This window comes from Pseudophryne corroboree (genome assembly GCF_028390025.1).
Source record: "Pseudophryne corroboree isolate aPseCor3 chromosome 3 unlocalized genomic scaffold, aPseCor3.hap2 SUPER_3_unloc_12, whole genome shotgun sequence".
In the NCBI taxonomy this organism is placed as follows: Eukaryota; Metazoa; Chordata; class Amphibia; order Anura; family Myobatrachidae; genus Pseudophryne; species Pseudophryne corroboree.
The window spans coordinates 2273927-2291624 of record NW_026967500.1 but is presented as its reverse complement, the minus strand read 5'-3'; the positions used below and the strand labels follow the sequence as shown (position 1 = coordinate 2291624).

General features: G+C 49.9%; 2 protein-coding genes across 2 annotated transcripts in view; one reads left to right on the top strand and one right to left on the bottom strand.

Annotated features, from left to right (window-relative positions):
• Positions 1–17698, bottom strand: part of LOC134983324 (uncharacterized) — a 509434-nt gene that overhangs the window by 76385 nt on the left and 415351 nt on the right. The window lies entirely within an intron of this gene.
• LOC134983312 (zinc finger protein 583-like) overlaps positions 1–17698 on the top strand; it is a 57094-nt gene that overhangs the window by 35743 nt on the left and 3653 nt on the right. The gene's annotated exons all lie outside the window — the stretch shown is intronic.

The following is a 17698-nucleotide window of genomic DNA, read 5'->3' as shown; positions in this document are numbered from 1 at the left end:
ACCTGTGTTTAAATGTCCCAAAACAGTTAGGGTTGAGTTTCCAGGGTCAGATCAGCTGACGGAAATCATGGCAGAAGCTTGGGCTACACCCAATAAAAAATATAGAATTCCCCAAAAATGGGATTCCTTTTACCCTTTTCCAACTGGGGACTCCTAAGGTAGATACGCATGTCATTCGATTAGTGCGAAAATCTATATTGCCCTTACCGTCAACATCATTAAATGATGTCACAGACAGAAGAGTGGATTGGTTTTTGAAAACCATATTTTCTCTGTCAGGGGCAGTCATAAGGCCGGCTATGGCTTCAGCTTGGATGGCAAAGGCGGTAGCTGAATGGGCTGACGTACTGGTAGACGGGCTTGCGGCACCTACTAGGGAGCAGGAATCTCATATAGCTCGCATGAAGCAGGCTGCGGTATTCTTAGAAGAAGCGGCAATAGATATGGGTACTATTGCTTCCAAAGCGTCAGCCTTAACGGTAGCTGCTCGCAGAGCAATCTGGCTATGTACATGGAAAGCTGAATCAGAATCTAAGAAGGTTCTGGAATCTTGGCCTTTTGTGGTGAATATTCTGTTTGGTAAGGAATTTACAGATATTCTGGAGTCAGAAGCAGAATCCAAGGAGGTCAGATTCCCGGCCAATTATAACCCCAGGCCTAGAGGTTCGGTTTTTCGGACATTTCGGTCGCTAGGAAAAACAAAAGGTAAAAGTAATTCTAAGCAGTCCCAATACAATAAGTTTGGTAGGACAAAGAAGCAATGGGCCACCAGAGGGACAACTTCCAAACCAGAACAAAAGCCATCAGCCTGATGGTGCGAGCCTCCACCTGGGGGACCCAGGGTAGGGGGCCGACTTCTACAGTTTGCACACATATGGCAGCAGTCGACAACAGATGCTTGGGTTATGTTTTCCCTTTCAAGAAGCAGCCTCCTCGAAGGTTCTTCTGTACCAGTCCGTCTCGAATAGAGACGAAGGCCAGAGCCCTGCAAGAAGCAGTTCAGAAATTGCTTCAGTCAGGAGTAATTATTCCAGTACCCCCTGCACAACAGGGACAGGGTTTTTACTCCAACCTGTTCTTAGTTCAGAAGCCAAATGGGTCGTTCTGGCCCATTCTCAATATCAAAATGTTAAACAAATACATTTGGGTGCCACGGTTCCACATGGAGATGTTACGCTCCATAGTTTTGGCCATGGAACCAGGGGATTACATGGTATCTCTAGATATACAGGATGCTTACCTGCGTGTTTCTATAGCATTGTCTCATCAGTGTTACCTCCGTTTTGCCATCTTCCAGCAACATTCCCAGTTCCAGGCATTACCCTTTGGGTTAGCCACAGCCCCCAGAGTATTTACCAAGATTATGGTGGTTATGGCAGCTTATCTCCGCAAGCAGGGGATAAGTATTTTCCCATACGTCAACGATCTTTTAATCCTGGCACAATCCCAGGAATTGCTCTTGATCCATCTCCAACAGACAATAACTTGTCTACAGAAACACGGATGGCTCATAAATTGGGCAAAGTAATCTCTGATTCCGTCACAACGGATGATTCACTTGGGGGCTGTATTGGATTCAAGTCTGCAGAAAATATTTTTACCTCAGAACAAGAAATCCAAGGTACAGTTAATGACTCAGGAGTTGTTACACAGTCAAACAATATCAGTTCATGCAGCAATGCGAGTGATGGGTTTGATGGTGTCAACATTCGACATGGTGGAGTATGCGCAATTCCACTCGAGGCCTCTGCAGCGTCTGATGCTGGCCAGATGGAATAAAGACAATAAAGAAACAGACCATAGCACTTCCAGTAAAGGTAAAAAGGTCATTAACCTGGTGGCTACAGACATCCCATCTAGACAAGGGGAGACCCTTTTGGATATCAGATTGGCAAATCTTCACAACGGATGCCAGTCTTCAGGGCTGGGGAGCAGTATCCGGGAAATCATGGTTCCAAGAACAGTGGACCACAGAAGAAAGTTGCCTGCCAATAAACCTGTTGGAACTTCAGGCCATATACATGGCACTGATTCAGGCAAAGGACATTCTGCAAGGAAAACCAGTCCAGATCCACTCGGACAATGCAACGGCAGTAGCGTACCTCAACCATCAGGGAGGAACTCACAGCCAAAAAGCAATGAAGGAGGTAAGTCACGTACTAAAGTGGGCAGAACTCCATCTTCCAACATTGTCCGCAGTATTCGTGCCGGGAGTCCTAAACTGGGAAGCGGACTTTCTCAGTCGACACACCATTCAAGCAAGTGAATGGGCTCTACACCCGGAGGTTTTTCAGACTCTAGTAGACAAGTAGGGGTTGCCAGAGATAGATCTCATGGCATCACATCTGAACAACAAAGTACCCGCATTTGGGTCAAGAACAAGGGATACCGGAGCAATCTTTGTGAACGCCTTGTCAGTGAAATGGGACTTTCATCTGGCTTATCTGTTTCCTACCATCAACATGTTACCCAGGGTAGTGAGGAAAATAGGATTTTAATTACCTACCGGTAAATCCTTTTCTCTGACGTCCTAAGTGGATGCTGGGACTCCGTAAGGACCATGGGGAATAGCGGCTCCGCAGGAGACTGGGCACAACTAAAGAAAGCTTTAGGACTACCTGGTGTGCACTGGCTCCTCCCTCTATGACCCTCCTCCACACCTCAGTTAGAATCTTGTGCCCGGCTGAGCTGGATGCACACTAGGGGCTCTCCTGAGCTCCTAGAAAAAGAAAGTATATTTTTAGGTTTTTTGTTTTCAGTGAGATCTGCTGGCAACAGACTCACTGCAGCGAGGGACTAAGGGGAGAAGAAGCGAACCTACCTGCTTGCAGCTAGTTTGGGCTTCTTAGGCTACTGGACACCATTAGCTCTAGAGGGATCGAACACAGGCCCAGCCTCGGTCGTCCGGTCCCGGAGCCGCGCCGCCGTCCCCCTTACAGAGCCAGAAGCAAGAAGATGGTCCTGGAAATCGGCGGCAGAAGACTTCGGTCTTCAACAAGGTAGCGCACAGCACTGTAGCTGTGCGCCATTGCTCCTCATGCACACCTCACACACCGGTCACTGATGGGTGCAGGGCGCTGGGGGGGGCGCCCTGAGCAGCAATATTAAACACCTTGCTGGCATAAAAATCACATAATATAGTCCTAGAGGCTATATATGTGAAAAATACCCATGCCAGATATCCATAAAAAAGCGGGAGAAGTCAGCCGAAAAAGGGGCGGGGCTATCTCCCTCAGCACACTGGCGCCATTTTTCCCTCACAGCTCCGCTGGAAGGATCGCTCCCAGGCTCTCCCCTGCAGTTTCAAGACTACAAAGGGTAAAAAAGAGAGGGGGGGCACTAAATTTAGGCGCAGTAGTATACATATAAGCAGCTATAGGGGAAAATCACTCAGTTATAGTGTTAATCCCTGTGTTATATAGCGCTCTGGTGTGTGCTGGCATACTCTCTCTCTGTCTCCCCAAAGGGCTTTGTGGGGTCCTGTCCTCATTCAGAGCATTCCCGGTGTGTGTGCGGTGTGTCGGTACGGCTGTCGACATGTTTGATGAGGAGGCTTATGTGGAGGCGGAGCAGATGCCGATAAATGTGATGTCACCCCCTGCGGGGCCGACACCTGAGTGGATGGACTTGTGGAAGGAATTACGTGAAAGTGTCAACTCCTTACATAAAAGGTTTGACGACATAGCAGATGTGGGACAGCCGGCTTCTCAGCTCGTGCCTGCCCAGCTGTCTCAAAAGCCATCAGGGGCTCTAAAACGCCCGCTACCTCAGATGGCAGACACAGATGTCGACACGGATACTGAATCCAGTGTCGACGACGATGAGACTAATGTAACTTCCAATAGGGCCACACGTTACATGATTGAGGCAATGAAAAATGTGTTGCACATTTCTGATGTTACCCCAGGTACCACAAAAAAGGGTATTATGTTACCAGTGGTTTTTCCCCCATCTGAGGAATTAAATGAAGTGTGTGAAGAAGCGTGGGCTTCCCCCGATAAGAAACTGGTAATTTCTAAAAAGTTACTAATGGCGTACCCTTTCCCGCCAGAGGATAGGTCACGTTGGGAAACATCCCCTAGGGTGGATAAAGCGCTCACACGCCTGTCAAAGAAGGTGGCACTACCGTCTCCGGATACGGCCGCCCTGAAGGAGCCTGCTGATAGGAAGCAGGAGGCTATCCTGAAGTCTGTATATACACACTCAGGCATTATACTGAGACCAGCTATTGCTTCAGCATGGATGTGCAGTGCTGCAGCTGCGTGGTCAGATTCCCTGTCGGAAAATATAGATACCCTTGACAGGGACACTGTATTGCTAACCATAGAGCATATAAAAGAAGCAGTCTTATACATGAGAGATGCACAGAGGGATATTTGCCGGCTGGCATCTAAAATAAGTGCAATGTCCATTTCTGCCAGGAGAGGGTTATGGACTCGGCAGTGGACAGGGGATGCAGATTCTAAAAGGCACATGGAAGTTTTGCCTTATAAAGGTGAGGAGTTGTTTGGGGATGGTCTCTCGGACCTCGTTTCCACAGCGACAGCTGGGAAGTCAGCTTTTTACCCCATGTTCCCTCACAGCCAAAGAAAGCACCGTATTATCAGGTACAGTCCTTTCGGCCCCAAAAAGGCAAGCGGGTTAAAGGCGCGTCCTTTCTGCCCAGAGGCAGAGGTATAGGGAAAAAGCTGCAGCATACAGCCAGTTCCCAGGAACAAAAGTCCTCCCCCGCTTCCTCTAAGTCCACCGCATGACGCTGGGGCTCCACAGGCGGAGCCAGGTACGGTGGGGGCCCGTCTCAAGAACTTCAGCAATCAGTGGGCTCGCTCACTGGTGGATCCCTGGATTCTTCAAGTGGTATCTCAGGGGTACAAGCTGGAATTCGAGACGTCTCCCCCTCGCCGTTTCCTCAAATCTGCCTTGCCAACAACTCCCTCAGACAGGGAGGCTGTGCTAGAGGCAATTCACAAGCTGTATTCCCAGCAGGTGATGTCAAGGTGCCCCTCCTTCAACAAGGACGGGGTTATTATTTCACAATGTTTGTGGTACCGAAACCGGACGGTTCGGTGAGACCCATTTTAAATTTTAAATCCTTGAACACTTATAAAAAAAAAATTCAAGTTCAAGATGGAATCGCTCAGGGCGGTTATTTCAAGCCTGGACGAGGGGGATTACATGGTATCACTGGACATCAAGGATGCTTACCTGCATGTCCCCATTTACCATCCTCACCAGGAGTACCTCAGATTTGTGGTACAGAATTGTCATTACCAATTCCAGACGTTGCCGTTTGGTCTGTCCACGGCACCGAGGGTATTTACCAAGGTAATGGCCGAAATGATGATACTCCTTCGAAAAAAGGGAGTTTTAATTATCCCGTACTTGGACGATCTCCTGATAAAGGCGAGGTCCAGGGAGCAGTTGTTGGTCGGGGTAGCACTATCTCGCGAGGTGCTACAACAGCACGGTTGGATTTTAAATATTCCAAAGTCACAGCTGGTCCCTACGACACGCTTACTGTTCCTGGGGATGGTTCTGGACACAGAACAGAAAAAGTGTTTCTCCCGGAGGAGAAAGTCAGGGAGCTGTCATCTCTAGTCAGAGGCCTCCTAAAACCAAAACAGGTGTCGGTGCATCACTGCACGCGAGTCCTGGGAAAAATGGTAGCTTCCTACGAAGCAATTCCATTCGGCAGGTTCCATGCAAGGACCTTTCAGTGGGACCTGTTGGACAAGTGGTTCGGATCGCATCTTCAGATGCATCGGCTGATAACCCTGTCTCCAAGGACCAGGGTGTCTCTGCTGTGGTGGCTGCAGAGTGCTCATCTTCAAGAGGGCCGCAGATTCGGCATACAGGACTGGGTCCTGGTGACCACGGATGCCAGCCTTCGAGGCTGGGGGGCAGTCACACAGGGAAGAAACTTCCAAGGAATATGGTCAAGTCAGGAGACTTCCCTGCACATAAATATTCTGGAACTGAGGGCCATTTACAATGCCCTAAGTCAGGCAAGACCCCTGCTTCAAAACCAGCCGGTACTGATCCAGTCAGACAACATCACGGCAGTCGCCCATGTAAATCGACAGGGCGGCACAAGAAGCAGGATGGCGATGGCAGAAGCCACAAGGATTCTCCGGTGGGCGGAAAATCACGTGTTAACACTGTCAGCAGTGTTCATTCCGGGAGTGGACAACTGGGAAGCAGACTTCCTCAGCAGACACGACCTCCACCCGGGAGAGTGGGGACTTCATCCAGAAGTCTTCCAACTGATTGTAAACAGTTGGGAAAGGCCACAGGTGGACATGATGGCGTCCCGCCTAAACAAAAAGCTAGAAAGATATTGCGCCAGGTCGAGAGACCCTCAGGCGATAGCTGTGGACGCTCTAGTGACACCGTGGGTGTACCAGTCGGTTTATGTGTTCCCTCCTCTTCCTCTCATACCCAAGGTACTGAGGATAATAAGGAAAAGAGGAGTAAGAACTATACTCATTGTTCCGGATTGGCCAAGAAGAGCTTGGTACCCGGAACTTCAAGAAATGATCTCAGAGGACCCATGGCCTCTGCCGCTCAGACAGGACCTGCTGCAGCAGGGGCCCTGTCTGTTCCAAGACTTACCGCGGCTGCGTTTGACGGCATGGCGGTTGAACGCCGGATCCTGAAGGAAAAGGGCATTCCGGAGGAAGTCATTCCTACGCTGATAAAAGCTAGGAAAGAAGTGACCGCAAACCATTATCACCGCATATGGCGAAAATATGTTGCGTGGTGTGAGGCAAAGAAGGCCCCAACGGAAGAATTTCAGCTGGGCCGATTTCTGCACTTCCTACAGTCAGGGGTGACTATGGGCCTAAAATTGGGTTCCATTAAGGTCCAAATTTCGGCTCTGTCGATTTTCTTCCAGAAAGAACTGGCTTCCCTACCTGAAGTTCAGACATTTGTTAAGGGAGTGCTGCATATTCAGCCCCCTTTTGTGCCTCCAGTGGCACCTTGGGATCTCAACGTGGTGTTGGATTTCCTGAAATCACATTGGTTTGAGCCACTAAAAACCGTGGAATTAAAATATCTCACGTGGAAAGTGGTCATGCTGTTGGCCTTGGCTTCGGCCAGGCGTGTGTCAGAATTGGCGGCTTTGTCATGTAAAAGCCCTTATCTGATTTTCCATATGGATAGGGCAGAATTAAGGACTCGTCCCCAGTTTCTCCCTGAGGTGGTATCAGCTTTTCATTTGAACCAACCTATTGTAGTGCCTGCGGCTACTAAGGACTTAGAGGATTCCAAGTTTTTGGACGTAGTCAGGGCCCTGAAAATTTATGTTTCCAGGACAGCTAGTGTCAGGAAAACTGACTCGCTATTTATCCTGTATGCACCCAACAAGCTGGGTGCTCCTGGTTCGAAGCAGACTATTGCTCGCTGGATCTGTAGTACGATTCAGCTTGCACATTCTGCGGCTGGACTGCCGCATCCTAGATCAGTGAAAGCCCATTCCACAAGGAAGGTGGGCTCTTCTTGGGCGGCTGCCCGAGGGGTCTTGGCTTTACAACTTTGCCGAGCAGCTACTTGGTCGGGGTCAAACACATTTGCAAAATTCTACAAGTTTGATACCCTGGCTGAGGAGGACCTTGAGTTCGCTCATTCGGTGCTGCAGAGTCATCCGCACTCTCGCGCCCGTTTGGGAGCTTTGGTATAATCCCCATGGTCCTTACGGAGTCCCAGCATCCACTTAGGACGTCAGAGAAAATAAGATTTTACTCACCGGTAAATCTATTTCTCGTAGTCCGTAGTGGATGCTGGGCGCCCATCCCAAGTGCGGATTGTCTGCAATACTTGTAAATAGTTATTGTTAACTAAAGGGTTATTGTTGAGCCATCTGTTGAGAGGCTCAGTTATATTTCATACTGTTAACTGGGTATAGTATCACGAGTTATACGGTGTGATTGGTGTGGCTGGTATGAGTCTTACCCGGGATTCAAAATCCTTCCTTATTGTGTCAGCTCTTCCGGGCACAGTATCCTAACTGAGGTCTGGAGGAGGGTCATAGAGGGAGGAGCCAGTGCACACCAGGTAGTCCTAAAGCTTTCTTTAGTTGTACCCAGTCTCCTGCGGAGCCGCTATTCCCCATGGTCCTTACGGAGTCCCAGCATCCACTACGGACTACGAGAAATAGATTTACCGGTGAGTAAAATCGTATTTTCTCATAGTCCGTAGAGGATGCTGGGGTCCATATTAGTACCATGGGGTATAGACGGGTCCACCAGGAGCCTTTGGCACTTTAAGAGTTTAATAGTGTGGGCAGGCTCCTCCCTCTATGCCCCTCCTACCAGACTCAGTCTAGAAACTGTGCCTGAGGAAATGACATACTTTGAGAGAAGGAAATACACAGATAGTGGCGAGATTCATACCAGTTTACACAACATTCAAATCCGGCCAACATGCTGGAACAACTCAGCAACAGCTGAAACAGTAAACAAGGCAGAACTTACCTAGGAACCAGGTAGACCTGAACTATAAAACCAATGCAGGAAAACATAGCACTGGGCGGGCGCCCAGCATCCTCTACGGACTACGAGAAAAGGATTTACTGGTGGGTAATTAAAATCCTATTTTCTCTTACGTCCTAGAGGATGCTGGGGTCCATATTAGTACCATGGGGATGTACCAAAGCTCCCAGAACAGGCGGGAGAACTGCTTGACCAAACTTGAGGTCATCAGAGGCCAAAGTATCGAACTTGTAAAACTTAGCAAATGTGTTCGATCCAGACCAAGTAGCCGCTCGGCAAAGCTGTAAGGCCGAGACACCCCGGGCAGTCACCCAGGAAGAACCTACTTTATGAGTAGAGTGGGCCTTAAGCGATTTCGGACACGGCAATCCTGCCATAGTATATGCATGCTGGATAGTGAACCTGATCCAGCATGAAATCGACTGCTTAGAAGCAGGACACCCAATCTTCTGGGAATCATACAGGACAAAGAGAGAGTCAGTTTTTCTATGACGAGCTGTCCTCTTCACATAGATCTTCAAAGCCCTCACAACATCCAAGGTCTTTGAAGCAATTGAGGTGTCAGTAGCCACTGGCACCGCAATAGGTTGGTTGATATGGAAAGCCGATACAACCTTAGGCAGGAACTGTGGACGAGTCCTAAGTTCCGCCCTGTCTTCATGGAAGATCATATAAGGACTTTTACAAGATAAAGCCCCCAATTCTGACACGCATCGGGCAGAAGCCAAGGCCAACAAAGTGACCGCATTCCACATGAGAAACTTGATGTCAGCCTCCAGTAGAGGCTCAAACCAAGCTGATTGTAGGAACTGCAACACCACATCCAGATCCCTTTCAAAAAGGTCCGAACCTCAGGGAGGACAGCCATTGTTTTTGAAAGAAGATGGACAAAGCAGAGATTTGGACCTTGATGGAGCTCAACCTCAGGCCCATATCCACTCCCGCTTGGAGGAAAAGGAGAAAACGTCCAAGGTGATACTCCACCACAGGGAATTTCCCGGATTCACACCAAGAAACGTATTTCTTCCAAATACGGTGGTAACGTTTAGATGTTACCCCCTTCCTAGCCTGAATCAGGGTAGGAATAACCTCACTTGGGATACCTTTCCGAGCTAAGAATTGGCATTCAAATGACATGCCGTCAAACGTAGCCGTGCTATGTCTTGATAGGCGAACGGCCCCTGCAGTAGCAGATCCTCCAGAAGAGGCAAAGGCTTTGGATCTTCCAGCAGAAGATCTAGCAAATCCGCCTACCAAGCATTCCTTGGCCAGTCTGGAGCAATGAGGATTGCCAGAACCTTTGTTCTTCTTACCAGCTGAAGAACCTTTGGTATCAGAGGAAGTGGAGGGAACACATACACTGACGTGTACACCCACAGTGTTACCAGTGCGTCCACCACCACTGCCTGAGGGTTTCTCGACCTGGAACAGTACCTCCCCAGCTTCTTGTTGAGGCGGGAGGCCATCATGTCTATGTGAAGAACCCCCCACCAACCGTTACCTCCTCGAACACCTCCGTGTCTACTGAGGAAGTCTGCTTCCCAGTTGTCTACTCCCGGAATGAAGATTGCTGACATCTCTATAGCGTGCCTTTCTGCCCAGAGGAGGATTCTTGACACCTCTGACATTGCAGCCCTGCTCTTCGTTCTGCCTTGTCAGTTTATGTAGGCCACTGTGGTCACGTTGTCAGACTGCACCTGAACAGCCCGATTCTGTAGAAGGTGTGCTGCTTGCAGAAGGGCGTTGCACACGGATGGATGTTTATTGGGAGAAGGGATTCTTGATTCGACCACCTTCCTTGGAAGGTTTCCCCCTGAGCGACAGCTCCCCAACCTCTTAGACTTGTATCTGTGGTTAGAAGGATACAGTCCTGAACTCCGAACCTTCGGCCTTTCAGAAGGTGTGGAAATTGTAGCCACCAGAGGAGCGAAAACCTGGCCTTCGGTGACAGACGTATCCTCTGATGCATGTGTAGGGGAGACCTCGACCACTGGTCCAAGCGATCCAGCTGAAAGGGTCGAGCATGAAACCTTCCGTACTGCAGAGCCTCATGGGAGGCAACCATCTTCCCCATGAGGTGGATGCACTGATGAACCGATACCTGGGTAGGTTTTAAGACATCCCGGACCATTGATTGAATCACCAATGCTTGCTCCACCGGCAGAAACACCCTCTGCACTTCCGTGTCTAGGATCATTCCCAGGAAAGACAGCCTCCTTGTCGGCTCCAGATGAGATTTTGGAAGGTTCAGGATCCAACCGTGCTTCTTGAGCAGCTGTGTCGTGAGCGCGATGTAACATAACAACCTCTCCCTGGACGATGCCTTGATCAGGAGATCGTCCAGATATGGAATTATGTTCACCCCCTGCTTGCGGAGGAGAACCATCATCTCCACCATCACCTTGGTGAAGATAATTGTTGCTGTGGAGAGGCCAAACGGCAGTGCCTGAAACTGATAGTGATCATCTAACAGTGCAAACCTGATATATGCCTGATGCGGCGACCAAATGGGAATGTGGAGGTACGCATCGTTGATGTCTAGAGACACCAGGAACTCCCCCTCCGTCAGTCCTGAGATGACAGCTCTCAGAGACTCCATCTTGAATTTGAACTCCCTGAGGTAGGGATTCAAAGATTTTAAGTTCAGAATTGGCCGTACCGAACCATCTGAATAGTAACGTTTGTTCCACTGATGAGGTGGAATGGAACGATGACCCTGGACACCACCAATTTTTGGATAGCTTCCAGAAGAATTGAGCTGGCAAGCCTGACTTGAAGAAACGGTGAGGTGGGAGAGTTTGAAACTCCATTCTTTACCTCCTGGGGACTATATCCAGTATCCAGGGGTCCAGGCCAGACGACACCCAGACGTGGTGACGCCCCCATCTGACTTTCCTCCAGGCCTAGTCGTCCACCGTCATGCGGAGGACTTAGGTGTATCAGAAGCAGGCTTTTGGTTTTGGGAACCTGCGGGAGCAGGTTTCTTTCCTTTGGCACGACCACCTCTGAAGGTGGTGTTTGAAGGCTTGTTCTTTCTAGGCCTCGCGGGCCTAAAGGACTGTGACGTGGCTGGTGTAAAAGGCTTCTTCGTAGCCGGTGCAGCTGAGGGGAGAAAAGGAGACTTACCCGCCGTAGCCGTGGCAATCCACGCATCCAGTGCCTCCCCAAAGAGAGCCTGACCTTTGTATGGTAGGCCTTCCACACTTTTCCTGAATTCCGCGTCCTCAGAGCGTTGCCGCAGCCAGACACCCCTGCGAGCCGAGACAGACATGGAGTAGATCTCCGCAGCCATGGAATCCAGAACCTTCATGGATTCTACCAGGAGCCCTGCAGAATCCAGTATGTTGCATAAGAACAATGCAACGTCACTTTCATCCATTGTAATCAATTACACAAGCAACGTGTCAACTTAACAATAGCTTTAGAAATCCATACACAGGCAGTGACGTGCGGTGAGCTCACCAGCTGGGAAGGCACTGGCAGCTAACCCCCCCCCTGGAAAAAAAAGTGCAGTCCCCCCACACCGCTAAAACCAGCACCAGGCAGAACCAGCTAGGGGGGGTAATGTCATAGCAGGGGAGACACTCAGTGTGGGGTCCCCCTGTCATGCCATTAAACACCCCCCAAACCAGTCAGCCCAGGGCTGGAATTCCTTGTAAAGTGGGGCCCCCAAAAAATCAAAATGGGGTCCCCCCTCCTGAGTAACAACTCCGCACCCCTGGTGGCGGTGGGTGCGGGGTTCATTGTCTGCTAATATTGTTCTTTACAGGTGGCCTACAGGTCCCAGCAAGCCTGCCCCAGCATGCTGACACATGGAGAACCAAAAGTGCCAGCAAGCCCGGACATAAAGGGCCCGCTGGCACCTGTAGTCCACCTATAAAGAAAATATGAAAAAAACCACACTACACGTTCTTTAAAAAAAGCTTTATTACACAGGGTCTTCACCTGGGGGCGGCGGCCTTTAAGCTCTTTTGCATGGCCGCTGCCTTCCCAGGACTTCCGGCGTCTTCACCTGGGGGGGGGCGCCACCTCCTCAGGGCTTCCGTCATCTTCACCTAGGGGCGGCGGCCTTTAAGCTCTTTTGCATGGCCACCGCCTTCCCAGGACTTCCGGCGTCTTCACCTGGGGGGGCCACCTCCCCAGGACTTCCGGCATCTTCACCTGGGAGGCGGCGGCCTTTAAGCTCTTTTGCATAGCCGCTGCCCATCCCAGACTTCCACGGCGTCTCCTCTCTTCAGGAGCTCTTCTCTGCTCCTCCTCCGCCGTCGGACTGACAGCCGCTGCCTCGCGCTGACTTATATAAGTCAGCGGGAGGGGGTGGGGCGATGACGCGGTGGCCATCTTGAATTTAAAAAATTACGCTGTGGCGCCATTTTTGAAATGGGTACTGCTCCGCTGTGAAACTCTGCACAATGGCCCTGACTGCCGCTACCTCCACCCGCATCTCCGCTGCCCGCACCTCCGCTGCCCGGCCCGCCACATCCCGCACCTCCGCCGCCCACACAGTGATTGACAGCGGATCCAGTGACGGATTCGCTGGCCAATCACTGTGGCCTCACTCACAGGAGCGTGCTTTCATAGGTTGAAAGCACATCCCTGTATGAAAGCGCCACCTCTAATGGTGCTGCTTTCCCATGCAATTTCAATGGGCTTTTCCTGCCCATTTCTAGGCCCCGCCCGTGCCCGTCCCCTGCTACCATATCTTTCCGCAATCACTACGGTAGGCACCACGTTCGGTGCCTCCCAACAGCATTTTACACAGTTTAATGATAAGTAAAATAATAAAGGAGATACTTATGTGTCATAAGTATCTTCTTTGTATTATTTTACTCATTATTGACAGGGGAGGCGCTGCCTCCCCTGACTGCACGTCCCTGTACACGGGAAATGGTAGGTCATCGCCCCTGGATTTGAGCATAGTATCAATCCCCCGATCAGCCGGGTCCTTGAACGTGGCAGAGCCCGGGACTGGTAAAATTGACCGTCTGGACACACAGATCCCAATTTATTCTATCCTCCTCCCAGGATATTTCAAAACAGTGTTTAACACCTTAGACTCAGGGAAGGACAGTGAGGCTCTCATATCTTCAGTGACGTAAGCCCCTCAGCAATATTTAAACATATATAGTTAGTTGCCTCCCCCATGAACTGCACCCCCTGCAAGGGGAGCCGTTCTCCTGTAAAGGGAGCTGCAGATGTAAAACGGAGCCGAACTCCACTGAGAAGAAGCTCCGCGCACCGAAGATGGCGCGTCTTCCCGTGCAACTTCTATACACCTGCCTGAGGATTCCGTCGCTAGCCTGGGGATTCAGTTCCCGGTTAGCATCCGTGTACAGAGGATAAAGTCGTTAGTCTGGGGATTCAGTCCTCTGCTAGCGACTGTGACCATTGTAGGGTATTTTGACGCTGGTGCAGCAGCGTGATTACATTTCCGTGTATATGAGATGGACTCCCCCTGAGAGGGAACAATCTCAGTAGCATACGTCACCGAGTCCCTAGACATGGCTATGAAAGGCATTGAACACCCACATACACACACACAGGGAATTGTCAGACACAGCTCCCCTCCCCAAGTATGGCAGAGAGACACAGAGATTGGAGCCAACCCACACACAGCGCTATTACAGGTATAATGAACCCCTAAACCAACGCTGACGAGTCCCTTAATACGTGACACAGCCTCCCCTCCCTTCTAGAACCCCCTGGTACCGTACAGATTGCTGGAGTTGCTCTGGAGGGACTTGGACATCCGCTGGCAGGTAGCTGCAGGCAGGAAAATGGCGCTGAACGCTGCTGGGTCCGCTCTGAGGAGAAGCTCCGCCCCCTTAATGGCGCTGTCTTCCCGCTCTTGAAGATTATACTGGGCTGAGGAATTTTGTGCTGGCTGAGATCTGTGGACCCCGACAGGCTTGTTGTGGTCAGTTTAGGGTCTTGTGCTGGCTCAGGGAGCCCCTCACAGCGCCGCACCGCAGTACCTCTGAGCCGTCCCGGAACACGGTAAATACCGAGCTCCCACCCTTAAGCCACCTTCTTCACACTGACCACCCGCTTGTAGGGGGGGACAGTGACTCACTCGCCACACTTTAGCTCTGCAAGGAGGTGGCGGCTGGCTGCTGGGGTGAGCATTCCTCTGTGGTGGGGAGCGATCTGTCCCCTCTGGAGCTCAATGTCCAGTCAGCAGAGTCAGTGGCTCAAGACTCCACAGGGCGGACACTGCTCCCCCCCCCCCCCTCAGTCCCTTGATGCAGGCAGGCTGTTGCCAGCAGCCTCCTGTAAAAAAAATAAGCTCTAAATAACACTTTTCCAGGAAAGCTCTGTAGAGCTCCCCTAGCTGTGACCGGTTCCTCCAGGCACATTTTCTAAACTGAGTCTGGTAGGAGGGGCATAGAGGGAGGAGCCAGCCCACACTATCAAACTCTTAAAGTGCCAGTGGCTCCTGGTGAACCTGTCTATACCCCATGGTACTAATATGGACACCAGCATCCTCTGGGACCTAAGAGAAAATAAAGCAAGCAAAGGGTGCCATGATTCTAATAGCTCCGGCTTGGCCCAGAAGGCATTGGTACATAGATCTGCAGAGTATGTCGTTGGATGCTCCAATTCCTCTCCCTCAACATCCAGATCTACTGATGCAGGGTCCTTGTTATCACAGGCATCTGGATCGACTATCGTTGACGGTGTGGCTCTTGAAACCTCTATCCTGAAGTCAAGAGGATTCTCACAACAGGTAATTCAAACTATGCTCAGAGCACGGAAACCCTCCTCAGCTCCCATTTATCACTGTATATGGCAATCCTATATTCATTGGTGCAGTGAAAGAAGTATGTACCAAAAATCTTTCAAAGTATCCAGGGTCTTAGATTTCCTTCAGGCAGGAATGGATAAGGGTTTGAAGGTGGCTTCCTTGACAGTGCAAGTATCAGCATTGACTGTATGGTTTCAAAAGAAAATTGCCAATTTACAGGATGTGCGTACTTTTCTACAGGGAATGCTGCACATTCAACCGCCTTTTGTTCCTCCTGCAGTACCTTGGGATTTAAGTCCCCTTCAAGGGGCTCCATTTGAACCATTTAATAAAGTGGATCTTAAATGGTTGACCGCTAAAGTTCTCTTTCTACTGACTATGGCATCAGCTAAAAGAGTATCAGATATAGGATATCTGTCATGTAAATCTCCTTTTCTGATCTTTTATCTAGATAACGCAGTTCTCAGAACTAGGTCTGGTTATCTTCCTAAGGTGGTATCTAAATTTCACCTTAACAAAGAAATTGTGGTCCCGGCTCTTCAGGTATCGGGACTTTCTGTGGGAGAAGCGTCGCTGAACGTAGTTCGTGCATTAAGAATCTTCGTGGATCGTACCAGTGCCGTCAGAAAGACAGATTCTCTCTTCATTCTCTACAGATTTCATAAGAGAGGATGGCCTGCTACTAAACAGACGCTAGCAAGATGGCTTCGAATGACGATTTCAGAAGCATATTCTCGAACTGATCTCCCTGTTCCGGCTAATGTCTCTGCACACTCTACACGTAAGGTAGGTCCTTCATGGGCAGCACAACATGGTGCTTCAGCAGAAAAGATATGTAAGACAGCCACATGGTCTTCCATTAACACATTCATTAGACATTATGCCTTGGATACTTTTGCCTCTCATGATGCTGAATTCGGCGAAAGGTTCTGTCTAATCAGGAGCGTCCCCACCACTAAAAATTGCTTTGGGAAATCCCATTGTTATCCTGTGGATAACCTGTGGACCCTGCCGGATAAATATACGTTATGGTAAGAACTTACCATTGATAACGGTATTTCTCCTATGTCCACAGGTTTGCACAGGGATCCCACCCTGACGCACCTGATTTGAGGATCTTTAGACCACTAAACTCTTCCCTCTTGCGTGGAAGGGTGTGCATGTGTGTTCTTCTCGCCTGAATAGGGTTCTACATAATGCTCCTGCCTAAATGCTTTGGAATCCAACTGATTTTCCTGAGCCAGTGGGCGGGGGATATATGGACAGGCCCGTTGCATCCTGGGAGGACTGAAAGCTTGGGATTGTTTGGTGCCAATCCGCTGTTGCTCCATCATATCCCATTGTTATCCTGTGGAAACCTGTGGACATAGGAGAAATACCGTTATCAACGGTAAGTTCTTACCATAACGTATATTTCCTCAGATTCCGTTGCTCCTCAAGGTTCTAAAATGAATCAGAAGAGAGGGAGCTCAGGCAATCTTCATCACCCCCAATTGGACTCAGAGGGTTTGGTACGCGGATCTTCTGGACATGGCCATAGAGGACCCCTGGCTCCTGCAGCTAAGGGAAGATCTTCAGCAAGGACCGTTCGTCTACTTGGACTTACGGCGGCTTCGTTTGACAGCATGGCGGTTGAGCATAACCTTCTAGCTGAGAAGGGCATTCCGGGAAAGGTTATTACCACCATGATTCACGCCAGGAAAACAGTTACATTGACGCATTACCACCATCTCTGTTAATGATACATATCCTGATGTGAGGGCCGAATCTTTCCTCCTGCGGATTTCCACCTGGGGTGCTTTTTGCACTTTTTACTGGCTGGAGTAAATATGGGCCTAAGGTTGGGCTCCATAAAGGTTCAGATCTCTGCCTTGTCCATTTTCTTTCAGGAGAAATTGGTTGCTTTGCCTGAAGTCCAGACGTTCCTGCAGGGTGTCTTTCACATCCAGCCTCCTGTTGTGCTGCCCACGGCACCTTGGGATCTAAACGTGGTTTTGTCCTTTTCTACAGTCCTCTTTGTTTGAACCTCTGACGTCGGTGGAGGACAAATATCTTATGTGGAATACAGTTATGCTCTTAGCCTTGGCTTTCGCTAGGCGTGGTTCAGAACTTGGCGCTTTGTCCTGTAAAAGCCACTAGTCTTTCATGAGGACAGAGCGGAACGCCGGACTCGACAAAAGTTCCTCCCTAAGGTGGTATCTGCATTCCACTTAAATCAGCCTATTGTGATTCCAGCGTCTTTATCCTCTTCCTCAATTCCTGAGTCATTGGATGTGGTGCGAGCCCTGAAATTTACGTCAAGAGAACTGCTACTGTCAGAAAATCAGACTCCCTCTTTGTGCTGTATGATGCTCTCAAAAAGGGTCACCCTGCTTCAAAACAGTCCATTGCCCGTTGATTAGGCTTACTGTTCAACAGGCCTACTCTTCAGCGGCCTTGACTATTCCTCGGTCTATCAAGG